Source organism: Monodelphis domestica, chromosome 1 (genome assembly GCF_027887165.1).
Source record: "Monodelphis domestica isolate mMonDom1 chromosome 1, mMonDom1.pri, whole genome shotgun sequence".
Taxonomy (NCBI): domain Eukaryota; kingdom Metazoa; phylum Chordata; class Mammalia; order Didelphimorphia; family Didelphidae; genus Monodelphis; species Monodelphis domestica.
In genome coordinates, this window is record NC_077227.1 from 394350842 (window position 1) to 394362971 (window position 12130).

The 12130-nt window shown below is 42.0% G+C and overlaps 1 protein-coding gene across 6 annotated transcripts in view; it reads left to right on the plus strand.

The window, feature by feature from the left end:
- The first annotated feature begins 336 nt into the window (after nt 1–336).
- Nucleotides 337–12130, plus strand: part of RALY (RALY heterogeneous nuclear ribonucleoprotein) — a 66460-nt gene continuing 54666 nt past the window's right edge. For all 6 annotated transcript variants that reach the window (XM_007474213.3, XM_007474216.3, XM_007474214.3 and 3 more), the window contains exon 1: nt 337–468. The gene's annotated coding sequence lies outside the window, so the exon portion shown is untranslated. The remainder of the gene's footprint in view (nt 469–12130) is intronic.

Consider the following 12130-nt stretch of genomic DNA (forward strand, 5'->3'; position numbering starts at 1 on the left):
CTCCTTCAGCGGTGCGCTCGGACGCACGAAGAGGAGTGCGTGCGCTGGGAGGGCAGGAGTGCAGGGAATCAAGCTGTGAAGGTGTCGACTCTCCTTTATCCTTCCCTTTCGAGCTCCCCCTCCTACTCGCGCCTCAGTGGTGCGTACCGCGAGAACGACTAGCCACAGCCCGACTGGCGCCGCTGTCAGTGCGTCCGGGCTCCCCAGCGGTGTGCGCGGGGGGCCTGCTAGAGGCTGCAGCGGCGGCGGCGACGACGACGACGACGGGGGCGGCCACCTCTTCTCTGGCCCCCACCCCTGCATTAGTTCCCTCTACTGCCCCCGCCCCTGGGCCTTTTCTGCAGCCCGTGCGAGACTCGCGGTCGCTCCCGCCTCTCGGTCCCCTCCTCCACTCGGCCCTCGCTCCTCCCCACCTCCGCCTCCCGTTGTTTCTCGGAACCTTTTTTGCTCCTGACCTTTCCTCGCAGGGTGAGTGGGGCTCGGGGGGTGGAGCGGGACGGGAGGGTCTTGTTTCCCCTTCTCCCGGTGGTTTTTCTTCTTCTGTTCTCCGCACCCCCCCATCTCCCCCACCCCCTCCTATTTTTAGAAACACTTTCTGCTCCTGGAGGGAACCACGTGCTGGCCCGGGACGGAGTAAATACACAAATAAGTAGAGGCGCTCCAGGGGCTGGGGGGTGGGGGTGGTGAGGCCTCGGCGGCCCCCCTCGGAGGGCTCGAAACCTTCCGCCTTGCGCGGCCCGGATGCGCCCCGCTCGGGCCTTAGTCCCGAGAACCGCCGCCGCCGCCCAGGTCTCCGGCTCGCCGCGGGGGACTCTGGTGGCCCCTGGGGGTGCTCTCGTGGCTGGGCCTGGGAGCTGGGGGGGGGGGGGAGGGGCGGCCTAGAAGGGGCGGGGTGGCGATGGCGCCGGGGCCGGGGCGGCTCCCGAGGGACCCAGGTGGCTTCGGACCCTATGGCCCCCGGGCTCCGATCCTGCCCTCGGGCCCCAGCCACACGCTGGCCTCCCCGCAGTGAGGCGCGCCCTCCCCCCGGCTCTTCCGGGCGGAGGCTCGGAGGCCGCCCCTGCTGGACGGGGCCCAGCAGTAGAAGGCGCAGGTAGCCAGCTCTCCCCATTCAGGGCTGTTGGTTTGGAAGAAGTTATCTCCCACTTAAGAGCCTGGGGCCTTTACAAGGGAGATGCTTCTCCAGTCTTTCTTTCTCTCTCTTTCTCTCTTTCTCTGTCTCTGTCTGTCTGTCTCTCTCTCGCTCTCTTTCTTTCCGCTCCCCCACCACTGAAAAAGTAATTTTTATAATCTAATGAGAATTCTAGAGAACTTAAAGAGGCCGCCCAGACCAGCTCCTAACCTTTAGGTGGACAAGGAATTATTTTCCTTATTTTAACTTTGAGGCCACCGAAAATGCAAAGAAAATTAAAATGAATTCGTTGTAGGACTTTCTGTACCATTCTTATCTTCCCTTTAGCGGGCTTGGGGAGAAGAATAGGCAAGGAGGGATTTTTGAAGCGCTGAGAAGGAAAGCAAACCCAACTCTGAGAAATTCCTACCCAAAGGGTCACTTGTGGAGATCTTTAGCCTGAAAGGTAATCTAGCTCTAAATTTACCTTCTTGTAGAATGTAATATCCTTGAGGACTGCTGGGGTTGTTTTTCCTTTTGTCTTTTTATCTCCTGCACTTGGTAGGCTTGTTGAATTGGATTGTTGGATTGCTGCCATCCTGTTGGTTCTTTGAACTCTCTGGGGAAGTTCCTGGCAGGGTGTCTCTCCTGATGTGTTTGGGGTTAGGATTAAATGAAAACTATGGTCCCTTACAGCTCCAGCATCCTGTCTGAAGCGGGTTTGGGGGCCCATAGGCAACAAACAGGGCCTCTTAGCCCTTAAAGGTCTCAGCTTGAGATCCCCTAGAACTGGACTGGAGAAAGGGAGCTGGGCAGATCCTTTCCTTATCTAGCTTGGGAGCTGGGGAGGGAGGAATTGGCACCTGTTTGGTTAAAGAGAATTGGATGAGGAGAGCTGGATTGGTGGGAGGATATGGTATCCAAGTTTGGCTTTTGATTTAAGGTTCTCAAACTCTGCCTTTGGAACTCCCAAAAACTGTTTGTGTCTCAGACTAGTAAGCTTGACCCAAAACTTCTCCTGAACTGAATCCAAAGAGCATTAAAAATCACCTTCTCTAAGTATGTCAGGGAAAGAACTCCAGGTAAGCTGCTTATGCAGTCCTGGGATATCAGCCAGTAGTCCAGTCCTATTCTTTGTAGTATGGAGAAGGCTGAGAGGAACTGACTTGCCCAAGGGCGCAAACCATTATAATCAAAGCTGAGATTAGAACCCAATTTTCTTGACTGTTAGTCCAGCCTTTCCCCCAAAGACTGTTTGGGGCCCTCTTCTGGGAAGATGAGATCTGAATTCAAAGCTCCCTCTGGAAGATTGATCAAGAGGATCATTGGAGTGGATCACCTTTCAGAAAGATTGTTGCTCTGACCTTGCTGATCTTGGGGAGAGATTAGTTCAGGGGGAAGGATTACTTTTTGGCAGCTGCAGGAATCCTGACCTAGGGTGCTAGGACCCAGTTAGGGGCAGCATTTGGCTGAGAGCCTGGGCTTAGGAGGAGTTCCTCACATTTCTTATCTGATGTAAACAGGGATTCCAAGGGTGGGGGGCAAAGGAAATGAGGGAGGTAGGCAGTGCTTCCCATAGAAGAAGCAGCTGATATTTATTAGATGCCTTGCTCTGGGGTGGCTGAAGATAAGAGATAGGGACAAAAGGAGTCTGACAACGAACTCCTGGGGCCTTCAGTGACCCAAATAACTGCTCAGGGATGGAGGACAAGATCAAGATCTTGATAATGAGGATGTTGTATGGCCCTCCAAAAGAATCTAGCAGTATTGGCTCATCATAATGATCTGTGGCACCAGAAAGGCAGCCTGGCATATTGGCTAGGATTCTGGACTTGGAGTCGAAGTAAATTCATATTACTATTATAGAGTCATTCAACATCCACAAGCCTTTGTTTCCTCCTCTGTAAAATGGGGAAAATGGAAAGCTCAAAAGAAATAACATGTGAAGAAGTTTTCACATTTTTTAGTGCTATGTAAACATCTGTTAATTATTTTTCTCTGGGGCTGCCTTTTGAATTTCTGGGAGAAAAGAACTGGGAACTAGGGGTAAAGTAGTTTAATGTGGAAGTGGTCTTTTTAACATATTAGAAGGGAGGGCCTTGAAAAGGGGGTCAGGAGAATCTAGTTTGTATTTTCCCTCTATTGGCCTCAGATTCCTTATCTGTAAAATGAAAGGATTGAACAAAACTATCTCCGATTTCCCTTTCTGTTTAGAATCTGTTTCTGTGATATATTGATTGTGTAAGACAAGAAGCAAAGAGAAGATTGGTGCTTCTTCCTGCCCTGTCACCTTGCATCTCTGCACTGATAGCAATTCCTTGGTCATTTCTGTGTCCTCTCCTTTCCCAGAATGTTTCTATGCCTTTCTCTGTCAATGCAGTTTGGTTAAAGCCAGCCTATGGTTAATATTATTTGGGGGCAAAAGGGACATGCATGGTGTCATGTAAAGAATGGATTTGTAGGCCCAAATTCTGACTCTGTTGCTTACTTTTTTCAATCTTGAGCAAAGCCCTTCTGCCTTCTGAGCTTCGTTTCCTGATATATAGAATGAAGAGGTTGAACTAGAGTCTCTCCAATCCCCTTCCAATTCTAAATCCTGTGATTTAAGGGAAGAGGATCATAGATCTAGAGCTGAAAGGGACCTTAGAGACCATGCAATCCAACTTTCTCATTTTTGCAAATGAGGAAACTGAGGCTTTGGGGAGGTGAAGTGATTTACCCAAGGTTCTACAAAGTTGTGCTAGAGGTAGGAGTTGAAGTCTGATCCCAGAGACTTTTTTTTCTCCCTTCAGTATACCACAATTAAGGTATGACCTGACAAAAGTGCTTGTGTCAAAAATCTTGGGTTTACAATGGACTGCAAGTCCAAAATGAGTTGTGAGAAAACATTCAGAAAAGCTAATTCACTGTTGTGCTGCATTAACAGAAGCATAGTGTCCTGACTGAGAATGGTGATAGTACCATGGCACTTTGCCCAGGTCAGACTACATCTGAAGTATTATATTCAGTTATAGGCACCATATTTTTAAGAAGGATTTGACAAGCTGGAACCTGTCTATAGGAGGACAGCCACAATGAGGACTGGGGACCATGCTATATGATGATAGGATGTAGAAATGGGAGTGTTCAGCCTAGGGAAGACTAGAGTTAGTTGTAGGATGTGATCACTATCTTCAGGTATTTAAGGAGCTGCCCACATGAAGGAGGGACTATCTTTTTTTGCTTTGCCCCAGAAGAATAGCAATTGTTGGGAGTAGCATATTTAGGCTTTATGAAAGGGAAAACTTCCTAACAATTAGAGCTGTCCAAAATTAGAATGACTTCTTTAGTGGCTACCATTTGTCACTAATCTAGAAGCAATTGTGGATTAGGTAGATTAGGGCTCTGAGGTCCTTTTATTTTTTAAAAGGCTTTATTGATGTTCTTTTCCTTTTTTAAAAACATTATTGTGACTTCCTAGTGACATTCTCCCTTTGTAATAAGTGGGTAGAGTCATGCAAAATAAAACAAAACATTGGCTACATCTGAAAATGTATGTCTCATTCTACATCTGTAAGTCTGCTATCTCTCTGCTTAAAGATTGGACACCTATTTCACCATGATTGTTGTGAAAATGAGACATCTAAGTGATTGTCATTTAAATGAGACCCAAGGAAGAGATGGGACTTGATTAAGTTAATGTAGCAAGTTAGCCACAGATTAGCTTCCAAGTCTCCTAGGGTCCCAAATTCCTTGTTTAGAGCTCTTTCTATCATTCTATTTTATTTCTAAAAGCATCTTTTTTCTTAGAGTAGAAGAGATTGCTCTAGCTAGTCCCACTGATCCATATCATTCTTAGTCTCGTTTTAGGCCAGGCCATTGATTTTTTTTTTAAATTTATTTGTTTTAAAGTATTATGAGGGCAAAAACCTTATTAGGCAGTTAGAGGGGACCCTCCCTTTGGCCCCAGTGAATCCTGGGCTTCTTAATTCCTGCTCACTGGTCAGGATTGAGCTATGTGAAGTGAGATCTCAGGAAGTTTACCATCTAAGCAGTGAGGAAGACCCCTGGTTTTATAGTCAGAAGACCAGAGTTTGAGTTTGTATTCTATGTAAGATGTAAGGAGGTTGGACTAGCCTATCTCTAAAGCTTCTTCCAGCTCTGACATTCAAGGATTCTAGAAATGCCATTTGTAAAGACAGAAATCTGCTTGCTACATGCCAAGATAAATCACTACTTCATTCTTACTAAGTGGTTTCTATTAAAAGCCCAAATTTATAAGTTCCCTGCTATTGGCTAGGTAATATTGATTCTAGGGGAGTTTATCTCTTTTTCTAGTTTCTTGTTGGGCTTTTTATTTGGTATCTGTTGTTCCTTTTGTTAACTTTCCTTTCTAACTTGTAGGGAATCAAAAAAAAGGTAATTTCTCTCACTCATCACTCTCACTCATCTCTATTGGGACAGTGTTTTCTTTAAGAAAGATTTACTTAGGCTATAGTAAGAAAAAGTAAAATTCTGCCATGCAAATGGCCAATTCTGTATTTTGGGACTTTTTACATTATATCCACAAGGAAGCTCAAATTATAATAGAGGGAGGACTCTTAACTAAATATAGTTACTCTTCATGTCTTAAAGACTCAGTCTGAGTAGATTTTTTCATGACAATCTCTGTTGCCTTCAGGTGTGTAACTTGCATTAAACTTAGCTTTTCCCAAACCTGTTCCTGGTTGGTAGAAACTTTTTTTAATGTTATTTTTTCCCCTAATTACACATAAAACAATTTTTAACATCATTTAAAAAAATTTTGTGTTTTAAATTCTCTTCCTTTCCTCCCCACAATTGAGAAGGCAAGCAATTTGAAATAGATTATACATATGCAGTCATGCAAAACAGCTCTATATTTGTCAGTCTTGTGAAAGAGGACACAGACCAAAAAAACCCAAACCTCCCTCTAACCCAAGAAAAATAAAGTAAAAAAGTTTGCCTCAATTTACATTCAGATGCCATCATTTTTTTCTCTGGAGGTGGATGGCATTTTTCATCATAAATCTTAAAGAATTGTATTGAATCATTATGTTGCTGAGAATAGCTAAGTCATTCACAGTTGATCACCATGCAATATTGCTGTTATTGTGTATAATGTTCTCCTGGTTCTGCTCACTTCATTCTGCATCAGTTCATGTAAGCTTTCTGAAATCATCTTGTTCATCCTTATAGCACAATATTATTCTCTCACAATCATATACCACAATCAGCCATTCTCCAGTTGATGGTTATTCTGTGAATTTCCATTTCTTTACCACCACAAAAAGAGCTATATAACTATTTTTTTATATATAGGTCCTTTTCTCTTTTTAAAAATCTCTTTGAGATAAAGACCTAGTAGTAGTTTTGCTGAATCAAATGGTATGTATAGTTTTTTTAGCCCTTTGGACATAGTTCCAGAATGCTCTTCAGAATGGAGATCAGTTCATGACTCCACCAAAAGTGCTGTGGTAGTAGAAGGAAACTTAAAATAGGTAGATTATTTAACCTTGTTGGCCTTTCTGTCTCCTTCCCAAGTAAAGTTTATTCATTCATTAGTACTGTTGACCGTTAATCCTAATGATAATTCATTTACATAATGACTTACAGTTCACAAATATGCTTTACTGCTCTTCCATTCAATATAACAGATCTATGAAGTCAATACTGAAAGTATTATTATCTCCATATTGCAGATGAAGACACTGAAATTCAGAGAGAGGGTTATCCAGGTCATAAGTAGCAGAAGCATTTTACTCAATCCAGTACTCTCAGAGTACCTGCACTCATACTGCCTTTCTTTTTTTTCTTTTTTTTAAATTTTATAATATTTTATTTCATCATTTCCAAGCATTATTCATTAAAGACAAAGATCATTTTCTTTTCCTCCACCCACCCCCCATAGCCCACGCATGATTCCACTGGGTATCATATGTGTTCTTGATTTGAGACCATTGCCATGTTGTTAATATTTGCATTAGAGTTTCGTTTAGAGTCTCTCCTCTGTCATGTCCCCTCAACCGCTGTAGTCAGGCAGTTGCTTTTCCTCGGTGTTTCTACTCCCACAGTTTATCCTCTGCTTATGAATAGTGTTTTTTCTCCTAGATCCCTGCAGATTGTTCAGGGACATTACACTGCCCTTAATGGAGAAGTCCATTACGTTCTATTATACCACAGTGTATTAGTCTCTGTGTACAATGTTCTCCTGGTTCTGCTCCTTTCGCTCTGCATCACTTCCTGGAGGTTATTCCAGTCTCCATGGAATTCCTCCACTTTATTATTCCTTTTAGCACAATAGTATTCCATCACCAACATATACCACAATTTGCTTAGCCATTCCCCAATTGATGGGCATCCCCTTGTTTTCCAATTTTTGGCCACCACAAAGAGCGCAGCTATGAATATTTTTGTACAAGTCTTTTTGTCCATTATCTCTTTGGGGTACAGACCCAGCAGTGCTATGGCTGGATCAAAGGGTAGACATTCTTTTGTCGCCCTTTGGGCATATCATACTGCCTTTTTAAAACCCTTTTGGGGGGAGAGGATTGAAAGGAAAGAATCTGGAACTCAAAAATATGAGAAAATGAATGTTAAAAATTGCTTCAGCATATAATTGAGGAAAAAATAAAATAGTGAAAGAAAAAAAGAATACTTGCATTGCCTATCTCATACGATTGTTGTGGAGAAAACATTTTGCAAACCTTGCTATGTCTACATATAAATATGAATATTTTAATAGGAGGGAATGGCATGAACAAAAGGTATTGAGTCAGATTAGCAGAAGATACATAAGTAGAACAGAGAGTAATCCTTTGGGGCTAGTCTATGGAGTGCCTGGAAAGAAGAGAAACCTAGAAAGAGAAGTTGGAGCAAAACGATGGAGGTCCTTGAATGGATGCTGGGGAGGTTGGACCTTATCTTGTAGGCAGTGAGGGGGATTGTGGAATGAGCCAGGTAGAGATATGACTAGAGTGGGGAAGATAAATCTGGTGGCATTTGCTGGATAGATTGAAGACCATGAAACCAGTTTTCAGCTTGATCTCTTTTATAACACTCATTCCAAAGAAGAATTTGTCTCAAGAATGACCAATTGCCCAGTGTGTGCATTTTTGCTCTACTTAAAAACAAACAAACAAGAGTTAGGATCTGACAGGACTCATCCGTTAGTTGTATATTTGCTCAGGGTGAAAAAAAACCCCAACACACTTTGTCTGCTTTTATCTGCTATGTGGATCTGACTCCCTGTTTATGTTCTGCAGTTTTACCAAATCACTTTGAAGACTGAAGTGAACGTGGGTCATACCTTAGAGCTTTTCTTTCCTCTTTGTTCTGTCAGCAAATATTAGAAAATGTGCTTTAAATTACCCAGTTTGGAGAAATAAAATGGCTCTGCCTATTCCCTGGTACACTTTTATGTTTCTTAGGAGCCAGGTCATCTACTGCTCAATTTGGCCAGACCAGGGCTTCTCATATTTGGGACTCATAACTGCTGTCTGTGAAAATAGCTGTTGGGTCATCATTAGAAGGGACCTTAAAGGCCATCTAGTCTAACCCCCTTAGGTTACAGAGAAAGAAACTGAGGCTTAGAAGGTTAAGTGACTTTGGTTACAGTCACACAGGTAAAAAGTGACAGGACTGACATTCTAATCAGTACTAGCTAGTGTTCTTCCTCCCATACCACATTGCCCTTTAAGGGACACCAGAGCTGACCAGACCCAGATTGCAGCATGGTATGTGTGGACTATAGCTTCCTCTGCTCATTCAGTAATGATTTCCTAACCACCTGCAGGGCCTCGAGATGGGTGAGGACAAAGATGAGTGAGACCAAAAGCCCTGGCCTATTGGGGCAATGATGACACAGAGGTAAATGAGAAGTCTCATTTCTACTGGACTTTAAACAAAGCACTTTCCTTGCAGCAGTTTTGAGAATCAGGTAGTACAAGTGTGGTGATCATTTTCTAGATGAGGGAAAGGATGCTTAAACAGACTAATACTTGCCCAGAGCCTTACAGTTATTGTTAGAGTGTGAGTTGCTTCTACTATACCATGCTGCTGCCTCATAAATAACTGGAATACATAGTTGTATGGGATAAGTCCATAATGGAGATGATTACAAAAGTGCTGGGAGAATTTATTTTTAGACAGAAGAATCAGGGAAGGCATTGGGGAGGTGGCATTGCACATGGATTTGAAAAATGGATAAGATTCTGACAGGCAGAAGGAACAGCATGAGTAGGATCTTGCCAATCTTCAATTAGTTCATCAATAAATATTAAGTGCTTATCATGTGTCAACCATTAGAAATATAAAGAAAAGCAAAAATAGAATATAAGTTTTAAGTTCTGTCATTGGGAAGCTTACTTTTTTAAAATCCTAACTTTTAGTATTTTTACTATCAATTTAATATCTTTAGTATCAGTTCAAAGATAGAAGAACAGCAAGGACTAGATAGTTGGGGTTAAGTGACTTGCCTAGAGTCACCCAGCTAGTAGGGATATGAAGTCAGATTTGAATCTAGGTCTCCCTCCATTGAGCCACTTAGTTGGACATAAAAAACTTGAATTCTGAAAGGGGTGACATATAATTAAGTGTATTCAAGCTATATACATATTTTTGGCTTTGTTTCTTCTAGATATTCTAGTCAAGACATTTTTCTGATACTGCTAGGACTTGTGGTAGAGTTAATTGTTCTTCTGGGTTTATCTCTTGGGTTTCTCTCTATAGCATTTCTTAATTGGATTTGACAGTTGTGTTTTTTTTTTTCCTGTTTACTTATTTCTCTAGCTTCAGTTTCTGGACAGGCTTTGTGTTTGGGTCAGGTTCTGTTCTCTCCCATATTCTTCTTAATAAATGAGAATGGCTTCCTACTAGGTCTTAGATGTGTTTGCTAAGACTTGTCATACCTTCTGCAAGAATTCCTGGGTTTGGGCTCATTTTCCTAGTGATATGGCTTTGGCCTTGGACAACTCTTATCTGTCTCCTTCTCCTTGTGCCATCCTGAATTCAGAGATGGTTCTATTCTTTATAAATAATAAATAAATAAATAATAGTAAATAAATAATAAAAAATAAAAATAAATAATAAATAAATATATAATATATATATATATATATATATATATAATAAATATATAAATAAATAAAAAATAATAAATAAATATAACAAGCTTCAACTGGATGATGTTTGTGTTGGTAGCAACCTCCTACAAGGCCCCAAGTGCAGTGCTAGCCCTTTGTTCTTTTGGGATTCAAGTAATTGGCTACTTAGGTGTTGGTCTGCCCTTGTCTCCTGCTGAGCCTTGGGAAGACTGCCTGGACCCTGCTCTGGTCATATCTCTTGTGGCTAGGATGTAAACCAGATGGTCTGGACCTGTTTCCTCCTTTGGATCCATGGCTGCTTTTATGCCTCACCTCCCTACCTTTTTTTTTCTTCTTGTTATAGCTTCCATAGAATTCTGATAGTATTTTGTATTGTGTGGAGGAACTTAGACTAAATTTAAAAATTTTTCTTTATCATTGTTCCTTCTGGTACAATTATTTTACAGCCTTATTGGGGTATTTGTGGGAGGTCTGGGCTTTTCTAGGTTCAAACATGCTGCCATTCCACAAATTCCCCAATACTTAAAGAATAGATGGAAGTTTCTAGTCCCTGGAGGGCAGAGAAGATCAAGAAAGACATTCTGTAGAAGGTGACATTTGAATTAAATTTTGGAGGAAGTCAGAGATTCTAAGAGGCAGAAAGATCAGGAAGGAGAACCTTCTAGGCCTGGTGAAACACAAGATGGAATGTCTTGTTCACAGAACAGCAAGGAAGCCAGTGTCTCTGAATTACAGTGTGGAGGGGGAAATAAAGTATAAGAAACTGGGAAGGGGCCAGGCAAAAAGATCTTCATTGCCAAGTGGAGGACTTACACTTGATTGTGGAGCTAATTAATAGGGAGCCATTAGAGTTAGGGATAGGGGTATGGCTTGGTTAGCCCTGCACTTTAGCAAAATCATTTTGGCAGCCGAGTGGAGAATAGATTGGAGTTGGGAAAGACAAAATGGTGATAACAAATAGGAGGTTAAAACTGTCTTTCAGGTAAGAGGTGATGATGGCCTGAACTAGGGTGGTGGCCATGTGAGTGAAGAGGTGGTGATTGATATTTATAGGGAATATTGTGAAGGTACAAATGACAAGATTTGGAAATGGCTTTGGGTATATGGGGTGAGTGATTATGAGGAGTCACTGAAGTTATAAAACTGGGTGGATGTGCCCTTGTCAGTGATAGGGGTCTCAGAAGACATGAGAGTTTGAAGGAATATATAATGGCTTATTCATAGATGGAATTGGAATATGCATATATTGACTAGGCACATATACCTATTTCAGGTACATTCCAGCAACTCACCCCTTTTTCTTGTATCTAGCATGAGGTAGCCATGGTATGATGGCAAGAATGGGATTTGGAATTATAGGGCTGAGTTCGAATTTCTGGCTCTGACATTTTCTACATTTGTGACTTCAGGTCAGTCCCTGCCTGTCCCTTTCTGGTCCTTGATTTCCTTATTTTAAAACTGAGAGGGATGTTTTGCATGACAGCACATGCATAACTTTTATCAAGTTGCTTTCCTTCTCAATGAGGGAACTTATTAATTAAAATAAAATGTTTAAATTAAAAAAGTAAAACTGAGAGGGTTGAAACCTTTAGGGTCTTTTCTAGCTCTGATTTCTGTAATTCTAGCATTAGGGCTTCATGCTGTTGAAATTCTTTACTTGAAGACCCTCAGGTACTATAACTCCTCCATGAAGCCCTTTCTGATCTCCCTGCCTTCCTGAAGTAAAAGTGACTTCTTACCACCAAATGTCACCAAACACTTTGCCTAAGACCTCACTTTTTTATTCCTCTTTGCTTTGCAGCATGATTACTTTTGTACTTGTTCTCCACCCCATATAGGCCCCATTTGAAGAAAAATTCTAATAATGCCTATTATAGTATAGTAGTAGTCTCTCCGTAACTGAGTATGACGATACACT